The 11,095-nt window shown below is 32.6% G+C and overlaps 1 protein-coding gene across 5 annotated transcripts in view; it reads right to left on the bottom strand.

Annotated features, from left to right (window-relative positions):
* Window positions 1–2,846: 2,846 nt before the first annotated feature.
* Window positions 2,847–11,095, bottom strand: part of LOC143238456 (epithelial sodium channel subunit gamma-like) — a 146,311-nt gene continuing 138,062 nt past the window's right edge. For all 5 annotated transcript variants that reach the window (XM_076478706.1, XM_076478707.1, XM_076478708.1 and 2 more), the window contains 3 exons: window positions 6,839–6,991; window positions 6,024–6,126; window positions 2,847–3,518 (listed from right to left, as the gene is read on the bottom strand). The gene's annotated coding sequence lies outside the window, so the exon portion shown is untranslated. The remainder of the gene's footprint in view (window positions 3,519–6,023; window positions 6,127–6,838; window positions 6,992–11,095) is intronic.

Genomic DNA, 11,095 nt, shown 5'->3' with positions numbered 1-11,095 from the left:
CGGTTTCTTTTCGCATTTACTTCGATCCTACAAACATCACTTGCCTCTCTTGTGAAGACTGGGTGATACAAAAAATTTATATAAATTGATTTATTTTTGGACAAATTATCTCTTCGACGTTTTGTTAACATAATAATTTAAGCGCTGGACGGTGAATCGAAGGCTCGAGACCAGTACTACTTTACCTGCTTTATCAGCCTTGAAAAAGTTATGAAAGTAAATGTTTATTCTGGGGTTTGGTTCCAAAGGCTTGAAAAATTCACTGTACTGGCTGATTCTACTAGGTTTTTGGTTAGTAAATCAAATTAAAAACAGCTACTAGTACGTGAACTCTGAAGGACTTTCTTTAACCTGTCCGTTTTACCCACATGCTCAATAGATAGGAGTTCAGGTTGAGAATTCCAATTCCTTTCTTCGATAAAACGTATTCATTGGACTGTTTGTTTCTTACAAAGCTGTCAAGTTAATGAAAGAATGCTTTTTATGTATTTATCTTTACCACAGAAATGTATTGATTTTGCTAACCCAGAAATCACTACAAAAAACCATCCGCGATGCTCGTTCCAGTCAGCACTGGTCCCTTCCCAAAAATAATATAAACTACTTGGTGATCATTCAACCTCGAACTTATAATTTCTTGCAAAGTTACTATTGTGTGTTTGTTTTTAATTTTGCAGTAGCTGTTCCTAATTCAGCAGTGTACGACTGGAGGGAAGGTAGCTTGTCATCACCACCCACCGCCAACTTGTGGGCTACTCTTTTGCCAACGAATAGTGGGATTGATCATGACTAATAACCTCCTGACGGCGAAAAGGGGCGAGCATGCTTGAAGGGATGGAGTTCGAACCTACAACATTCATATTATGAGTCGAGAGCCTGCAAAGTTATTTTATTAGTGGGAGACTTTTGGGAGCACACTGACAGCTAATTAGTAGCATATATAAAAACCAATTCAGAATCATTTTGGCTAAGACAATCAAATAAACAAAAAACTAACGTTTAACTCCATTTTGTTTTCAACTACTGAAAAAGGGAACTAACTTCTGGCTATCTGTGCTGTATCCACCACAGATATCTTACACAGATTATAGGGTTAAAAGCTCTAAAGCTGATAGCTTAACTATCAGATAAAAGCTTTGTTGGACAAATAATAATTTTTGGTAACGTGTTTACGAAAATTTCTGTTACATACATGTGTGTTTTATCTGTTTTCACAAAACGCCACAAAACTGGTAATATTCTATTTTAACTGTTGCGAATACAGGATGGGGCCATTGGATTTCGAGCTCAAAGGGCACTTCAAATTTAGTCACTCATTAAAGATTTTTGCATTAGTCAAGTTTCTTGACTTATTTTTGGTACCCTTGGCAAACCAGAAAATATTGGTTGTAACTTCATAAACATATACATAGGATTTCTGAACCATGCAACTAACTGTACCTCTCCTATGTATGTCTTATAATTTTATATCCTTTGGACAACAGATACCATCCAGTTTTGTATTATGACCACAATTAATGCCATTTTTATAGAAGAGTTAACACACAAGATCACAAAATAACTATATTGAGAAAGGGGGAAGATAACTTGTGACAAGAATACAAGGACACTACAAGATAAATGAAAATGGAGAGATTAGCCATGGTTGAACATGCTACGTAAACTGGACACAAAAAAGACTGTGACAGAAATAGAATAATCTACTCAGACAACGTTTGGAAAACAAGAAAAATAACGGGCTCTTGTTGTGTCAACAAAATAACATGTTAGTTAAACAAAGACTTTAGTGACCCTAAAAATGAGAAACTTATGGCTACCATTGGTTGAATTCACATTCAGTTGCTCCACGAATCAAAATCAAGAACGAACAACCAATTAAAGCACATCCACCTGAATAATATATATAAGGCCTACAGTACCTTGCACATGGGTTAGTCAGTATGTCAAATGTACAGGATTTGTAGAGTTGATGTTTATGAAGATATTATGAGAATATTGTAAGTTCTGTTTTTGTGTAAAGTTTATCACTATGAAACTGAATTTATGAAAAATTGTAATCTGTAAATGTGATGAAACAAACTCTGGGGCTGGCGTTATGTCTTCTCTAGAACTGGGAGCACTGACCCACTGATGCAGGTCTCTATCGTCTGATTCTGCTGATTGTAATTAGTTCATCGGTTGTCAGATTAAAAAGTCTAAAACACCTCATTTCAAACCAACATCATGAAGACAACTGTTCCTCTGGTTTCCTTTAAGGCTTTTACTTGCATTTGAAGAACGAAAATCCAACTGTCCAGAGAAACCACTGTTAACTGGTCAAAATTATTAAAAGCCTAAAAGATATGGAAGGAAGTTAAGGGCAGCCAGGCTGCTGACAGTGTTGAGATCACAATACAAATTTAGGGGATAGATACACATGACTGGGGCTCTACCACAGAGCAGATGTAAAGCCCATAGATACCATGCATACTTACCAATAATCTGAAAGCTTAATGTTCAGACTGCGTAATTCAAACCATGTATGTTATCTTAAGTTTTATTCACTCTGGTACACTTTATGAATTCACCTTAAAATAACTTTTAATTTTGCTATTATGGTGACGAGGAACAGAGGTTTCTGAGTGTCCCTGGTTGTCCAATAGTCCCTTTATTAGATTTTAAACCCATAGTAACTGTCAAGTCGATATAATATGCACAAACCAATACATTAATTTTGTTCGTTCACACAGTGTAAATATCTAACCAAGTCATAGGGTACTTTGGTTAAACTTACTAAATAATTTTTGGATTAAAAAAATGAAAATCACATAACTTTATTTAATTACATTATTTAATGCATCGTGAAATTTCCAAAATTTTACTCAGGTCAACTGGGTCTAGAAGACTAGATTGTACTGATGATTTACAGAAATTAAAACTTTTTCTTTTTTACATTTTTTACAAGTGATGTTAAACCAAAACATAGATTTCTCTCAAAAAAACTTTTTACTACAATTTCTCTTGCTTCTCATGAAAACAAAATGTCAGTTATCTCTAAGAAGAAACCACACACAACAAAATGTACAGAAACAAAACATCAGAAGAGTTAGTTGTCTCCCAGAGATCAACGTGTAGTACAAAAGTGTAGTAATTACTTCTCAAACAACATTCAACAAAACAGTTGTTACCATACATTCTTATAAACGTCTTTCAAAGCTATACTAAACAGAATTTCTTTTCAATGTTTATGTCTCCTTATGATGTTGAAACAGATCATTTCCGCCACACGAGTCTAATTAGGATTTAAAGAAATCTCTTGGTGTTTGAGTATAAAATCAAAAGATAAATTAATATATTTAATAAAAACCATAATGTACCCTAACAACTGCAGTACCATCTTCCTTTATTACTGTGACAAAACCTTGCACATCTCCGACAAACACAGCTCCGTCAGCAATGGTCAAAAGTGCTGTTGGCCATACACCTACGGTAACTTGGTCTTGTGTTGAAGTTATCAGTGACACCAGTTTGTACAAAGGCTACCAGGAAAGTTGATTTTAAATTTAGATAATAGAGTAATTATACAAAATCAAGTGGAGGTAACAGATACTGCAGTTGAAATGTAAATCTTATATAGCCTTTTCACATAGAACTAATACAATTAGAAAGAATGCTGTGTTTCCACATGAAAAGTAATGATACATACAAAACAAACTTAAAAACTTTTACTTCAGTTAGAGAAATAAAGGTTAAAGATAAGTGCAACTAAAATCCTAAATTAGCTAAAAATTCTGAAAGACTGAAGAAATTTCTTTTAAAATTGGTTTATAATCAACCCTATCAACACATTAATTATATATCATTATACCTTCATTTTGAAACAACATATTTAACTGACCAATGTCTGGATAGTTTTACTTTACTCTGACTGAACATACATATCTTTTAAAATAAATATTTTGAAAACCTGTAACAGTTAAAATTCTGAATAATTGCTTTCTATAAATATCTAAAAATTCTAATTTCATGGCCTTAAATTAATAAAGAAAAAAAAGTGTATTAATTTATCAAGTTTTTATTTTACAGGAGAGAAACCTGATTTGCTTCTAAATTGGAAATGTAATTAAAACACACACAAATACATTCATTTTATATACTTGTGGATTAACCACAAAGTACTTAGTTACATCTATATGTATCACCATGGTTATTAAGCTTCATCATTCACACACAAAGAATCATACAGATCTAGAGAATATTGATATTATACAGCAGTGAGGTTTGATCTTCAGTCTGCAATGGTTATATTTCAAGAAGTGTTATATACATGCACAGGGTAATGGTTCATTTTTTTTCTCTATATGAGTTCTTTTCTTCAAAAACAAATAAAAAAAAATTTGAATTTTATTAAATTGTCATGATAACTGATTGTTTTTTTGTTTTTTAATTTCGCACAAAGCTACACGAGGACTATCTGAGCTAGCCGTTCCTAATTTAGTAGTGTAAGATTAGTGGTATAGTAGGTAGTCATCACCACTCACTGCCAACTCTTGGGCTACTTTTTTACCAACAAATAGTGGGATTGATCATCACATTATAATACCCTCACAGCTGAAAGGGTGAGCATATTTGATGTGGCGGGGATTCAAATCCGTAACCCTCAGATCATGACTCAAATGCCTTAATGCACCTGGCCATGATGGCTGAATAGAAGAATCAAACTCGTTGATAAATGGTATCTCAGGACATCTGATATGGGCACCAGCATTTTTAGAAAGAGAATAGTTAGCAACATTTCAATCTGAAGATGACCTATGAAAGTTGAAATGTTGTTCTCTGCATCATTAGTAAAAGTGTTAATGCCCATACCAGCCATCCTGAGATACATTTTTACTTCAAGTGGATTTCTTGTTATAACAAATCACTGATAAATTATCGTCATATCAGGTGAACGAACAGTTGTAGATGCCTGTATTTTTAGTATTTTGTGTTTTATATCTGAACAACAACTTACATGACACTTGTTAAAAAGGTCACACACCTTAAATATTCAGGAACAGCCATCCCTTATTAAAACTGCTAATCAGATGAAAGTTAACCAGCTGTTAGCACCTGCCACCTACATAGCTACTTTTAACCAAATCATAGGGCTGACTATCATGGCTACAACATGTCTACAGAAGTGGCATACTGTGACTCAAACCTCAGTCTTCACAACCCACAGCTCAATGTGATAACTACAAAAGATTAATGGCATACTGTGGCTCAAACTTAAGTTCTCACAACCCACAGCTCAGTGTGATAACTACAGAAAATTAATGGCATACTGTGGCTCAAACTTAAGTTCTCACAACCCACAGCTCAGTGTGATAACTACAGAAAATTAATGGCATACTGTGGCTCAAACGTTAGTTCTCACAACCAACAGCTCAGAGTGATACCTACAGAAGATTAAAGGCATACTGTAGCTCAAACTTAAGTTCTCACAACCCACAGCTCAGTGTGATAACTACAGAAAATTAATGGCATACTGTGGCTCAAACCTTAGTTCTCACAACCCACAGCTCAATGTGATAACTACAGAATATTAATGGCATACTGTGGCTCAAACCTTAGTTCTCACAACCCACAGCTTAGTGTGATAACTACTGAAGAAAATTAATGACATACCGTGATTCAAACCTTAGTTCTCACAACCCACAGCTCAGTGTGATTACTACAAGGTCATGTCAACCAAAATACAAAAACATGGATCTAGAAATTGTCCAAAACTTTAAAGGATTTGAGATATTACTTACAGCTTTTCTTATTACTGCATTTAAACAAATATAATAAGTAGTGGTCAAACTTCAGCTCAGTTTAAAGTTGTCACCTGTTGAACACAAAATCAAATCTGCAAGGCAAAGATGTTGAGCAACCATACCACTCAGAGATAATTTTAGTACGTTACTTCTATAGCAAGTTCTGTGAAAAGAACACATGTCAAAACATATTTATTTCTTACAATATAACATTCTGTTAAATTCAGTTTAATTTCTTTTTACCTGAGGATTACTGCACATGTCATCACAGGATAATATGCCACCTTTTTCATCAGCAATGAACATACTTAGGGTGTCTCCTGGTATTAAACATGAAGCCGTGAGCCTGATAAAAAGAACACACACATATCACCATGTTTCTGCACAACTTTGCAGCTTGTTTCAGAATTTTTGTGCCCAATCAAAATCACATGTATTTATTATGAAATTATTACTCCTTAAAAAAGTAATTATTCATGTTTTGTGTCTAACTTAATATTCCTTCTTTTTACATATATTTCATTAGGCATAGCCTACAATTCTGCCCATTTATGACCTCCTACAGTTGAGTAGAGACCTGTGAGTAATATTTGTGAGGTTTAATACTTGCCCCAATAACCTTAGTTAGTGTAGTCAAATTAGTTGTTTGTTCTTGATTCTGTTTGGAAGAACGACTGAATGTGGGTTCAACCAATGGTAACCACAGGTTTCTAATTTCTAATGATCCTTAGGCTTAATGTGGTTAACTAACAAAAGCTGCAAAATTTGAAAACAACACCATGAGCTCAATGAAAACTCTTCAATCCAAATTCCAAATAAAAATTGTAAGTTTCACAACTCTAAGGTCAGATCCTCTAAAGATGGAATTGAATGTTACTTAATAACGTCAACCCTTAATTAATTCACACTGTACAATAAAACGTCGTTCGTTTAGCATGAAGGATAACAATAATAATATCAAACAAATTCAATATTGTAATTTTCAACAAGTTATTAATTTGTATGTATTTTGATGAAGTATTTTCACATAAACAGCAATAATGAACAAGAAGGTATACCAGTTGTCCCTTAAATGGACTATTCTTAGACTTCTACAAGTTCTGTCTGTCAGATAGAGATCACCTTGTTGAGTGCCTATGACAACACAATCTCCCTTTGATGCATAATTCATGGTAGTAACTCCACCCAATAACTTGTGCTGATTCTGAACTCTACAGTAAAATAAACACTGATTTAATCTTCAAGTATAACACAGCCAAATAACAAAATAGTTGTTTATTCTGTGAAAATTATTAATAATTATTAGTAATTTTCAATTACTAATTTGTTCATTGTTTTCGTGACAATAAATATATTCTCTTCCTGAAGTTTCACTTCTAACAATTTTTCAACATACATCATAACTGATGGATAATGTACATGGTATATTTATAAATTTGATTGTGAAATTGGTAGTAAATGCCTATTAAAGAAACACTTGTATGAATATATCAGTGACTATGTACTCAAGAAATAATTGCAAATATTAAGCTATTACCTTCCTTGATAATTTTTACCATCAGGTAAATTTCATAACAATTTCAAGATCACAAGGTTAAAAACTCATTTCACATTGATTTTTAATGCAAACTATAAAAGTCTATTTATATGAAATGATACAGCAAATGGACAACATCACATGTTCCTGCTGAAACTTATTTGTACAAAAGTAATTTGTTCTGAAAAAACAATACTTTTGTTCATACTGGTGTACATATAAATAATCTAAACACTTCACCAACACAACTCTCCTGTAAATTTATATTAAAGAATTTTACATAAATCTATGAATTAAAATAAAATGACTGAAAACTATAACACCTTTGAAGAGTTGACTATTTTCCTTCTTCCCGACCCAGAATAGTCAAATATTTGAATATTCAAGTTTTTAGTCAATTTTGAAATTCTCTTTCATATGTGACCTTGTGCATTAACTCTTCTATAAAAATAACATAAATCCAGATCAGAATACCACACAGGGTTGTCCAAAAGTAATAGGACTCTATGACACACACAAAAAATATACATTTTCTGAGAGCAACACCTATTCACAGTTTAAGTACAAACAAATATAAATAAAAAGAAATAGATCAGTTTGAAACCATCTTTTTTCCTTATGGGAATTCCTTATGACACCTTTCCTGTACTGACTGAAAAACCACATAGTAAGTAAGTACTATTACTTTCATATATTACATATACATGTGACAAAAAGCTAAAAATTATAACAAGACCTATGTAAAGGTTAGTTAATGTTGAAGAAAACTACATGATATTATGACATGGTGGAATAGGTTTAAAATTGCATGAAATATCGATGTAATATTTTATCTATTTATGATCCACACTCCATTAACCACACAAGTCTTCTGTTTTCTTAGTGGCAATTTACAGATTCATTCTTTTACTTTCATACTGAGTGTATCATAATTATTTTTGGATAAACTGAATCTGAACGGAACTTACCTCTTCATGGCCACAGTAACTAATGGCAGATAAGCTACCGTTTATACCATTCCCCAAAATTATTTATTTTTTGGTGGCATCACACTACTTACAAAGTGCCATGCAATGTCAAAATGAAATTCTATTACATGTCATTCCACCACAATTTTATATCAACCACGCTTGTCACAATTTGCTGATTTAAAGATTCAAAATCATTTTAACATAATACTCTTAATCCTTTATCAGCACATTAAATACCAAGCGTGAACAGACTTGTATTACAAATTGTACATTCAGTATCACGTGTGAACATGCTTGTAATGTGAATCAACACAGTATGATATATGAACTGGTTTGTAACATACATCAGCATATTAAGTATCATTCAAGAAAGAAACAGCTCTTATCATCCTTACAGTATGTAATAAATAACAACTCTAAAATATAATGATAAATAAACATATATCCCTTTTTGTGTTTATGAAGCCAATGTAAATTTCCTTTTCAGTTATAGTTCTTCCGTTTACAGAAAAATACGTTTATAATATGTACACGAATCTAAGCTAACGATTACAACTCAACTAACAATGGATCATTATGCACACAAATAAATCCTATCTGACAATAACAACTTGATTGACAATAGGTCATTATGCACACAAGTGAATCTCACCCAACAATCACAACTCAATTAACAATGGGTCATAATGGACACAAGTGAATTCTACCTAAAAATCACAATTTGACTAACAATGGGTCATAATGTGCACAAGTGAATCCAACCTAACGGCCACAACTCAAGAAACAATGGGTCAAAATACATACAAGTGAATCCTATCTAGAAACTGTAACTCAACTGATAATAATTCTGAAGATACATTTACACATGCAAGCAAGGTAAAACATACTTACGCATCCATGCACGCAAATATATATTACTTTTTTGTAACTAATACTTCTCTCGTCCTGATGTAAGGCATAGAAAAAACTAAATCTTCCTTTGAAATATTTACAAAAGTTTCTAAGTAAATATTTCAAGAGTTACTATTAAACAGAAGTAAAAACAGTTTAATGCCTTCAATAGATCCCAGCATGAGGTGCAGCTTACCAAAATTGTTAAATTTTAATGACTTAAAACATGAATTATTTCAATATTATCTGAATAAATTATGAAAAGAGAGCACATTCAAATAGGGAACCATAGATATATTTGGTACCAGACCCACTAAAGAGTCTATCTCTTTAGTAACATGACTTGAAGTTTCAACCTGCAGAATACGAGCTGAGCACCCTAATCACCAGGCCATGCCAGGCCTAGGAGGCTCGAAGATAAAATCTGAAAAGAAGGGTGAATTAAAATATTAAATGCATATATATATCTCTAAGAATTCACCAAGTGTCTCAAATCATTTCCCCAAAGCAACATAATGGTACTAGAAATGGCTTATATGGCTTAGGCATCTTTCAAACAGTGACAAAGTATTTATAAGGAAAAGAATTACATAACACGTTATCCTTTAGTTTTTATTAATAAAGACTTAATCAGTGTTTCTCAAACCAAGCAGTTTCTAGATGGAAACAAGGGCTGAATTAGAATGTTCACATTAATTATAAGCTTGTTAAGAAAACATTTGGAAGTTTAAAAAATGATAAAGCTCCTGGATACAGATAATGTTTCTCCAAGAGTTTTGAAAGAGATTAAGTCATGATCATGTGAGCCATTTGCTTTAAATTTTTGTAAATCCTTTAATATAAGATTTCAAGTTGGCTAATGTCACTACCCTTTTCAATGGAGGTAATAGAAATTGTTCCAGTAATTATTCATTATGAGTCTATTCGTCGTACGTCAGTGGTGATAAAAGATGCTTTGGAAAGTCCCTTAAAACTGTTGTTGAATACTCAGCACTTTAATAACTTGCCTTAATAACTTTTTTAACACTATATGAAGAGGTTACTTTTTATGTAGGTAAGGGTAAGATGGTGTATCTGTTTTTTCAGAAAGGATCTGACAAAGTGCCACATAAAATGGTTGTTGAAAAATGTTATCTCAGAAGCTGTGTGGAATAGGTTGGCTCATTAGATAGAAAGCTGGCTAGACAGAGGAAAGCAAATTGTTGTTATAAATACAGCTAGGTCAAACCAGAATAATGTCACAAGTAGGGAACGTCAAAGCTCAGTGTTAGCACATTTGTTGTTGTTTTTTTTATTTAATTTAGTGACATAGATGAACAAATAATCTATGGATATTTTAAATTTACTGACATTATTAAAGTTTTGGGTGTTGTTGACTGTGAAAAGGATGCTGTTGCTTTACAAAAAAATTTGGATTAGTTAGTGAGCTGGGCAAAGAAATTGCACCTTGTTTCTAATTCTAATAAATGCAATGTATTACATGTGGTGTATCACAAGCTGAAATTTAATTTAACATTAAAAGTTCTACAGAAGAAAAAAAATCTCAGTGTCTTCCTTATTGATCATTAATTTTTTTAAGCCATCCAAACAATGTGCTATTGCTAAAGGCAAGGAAAATAGGGTTTTAGACTGTATCTATATAAATTATAAATACATATATAAAAAGGTTATAATGTCATTCCACAGGTCACTGATCAGGCCACATATAGAAGAGGTCTTTACTTCAGTATGAATATTGAATAGTTGGAAAGGACATCAGAGGAGAAGTACTACTTTCAGATATGAGTGCAATTAATTTAAGCAAGTTTAAGGGAAAGCTTAAAATATATTTGAATGATAATGGCTAGCTTTGAGTTTGAATCTTTTTTAAGGTTCTAGTTCAGTTTAGTAGATAAAACAGTCCAGATGTATCAAAC

Source organism: Tachypleus tridentatus, chromosome 13 (genome assembly GCF_004210375.1).
Source record: "Tachypleus tridentatus isolate NWPU-2018 chromosome 13, ASM421037v1, whole genome shotgun sequence".
Lineage (NCBI taxonomy): Eukaryota > Metazoa > Arthropoda > Merostomata > Xiphosura > Limulidae > Tachypleus > Tachypleus tridentatus.
The sequence above is the reverse complement of the archived record's forward strand: the minus strand, read 5'-3'. Positions and strand labels throughout refer to the sequence as shown.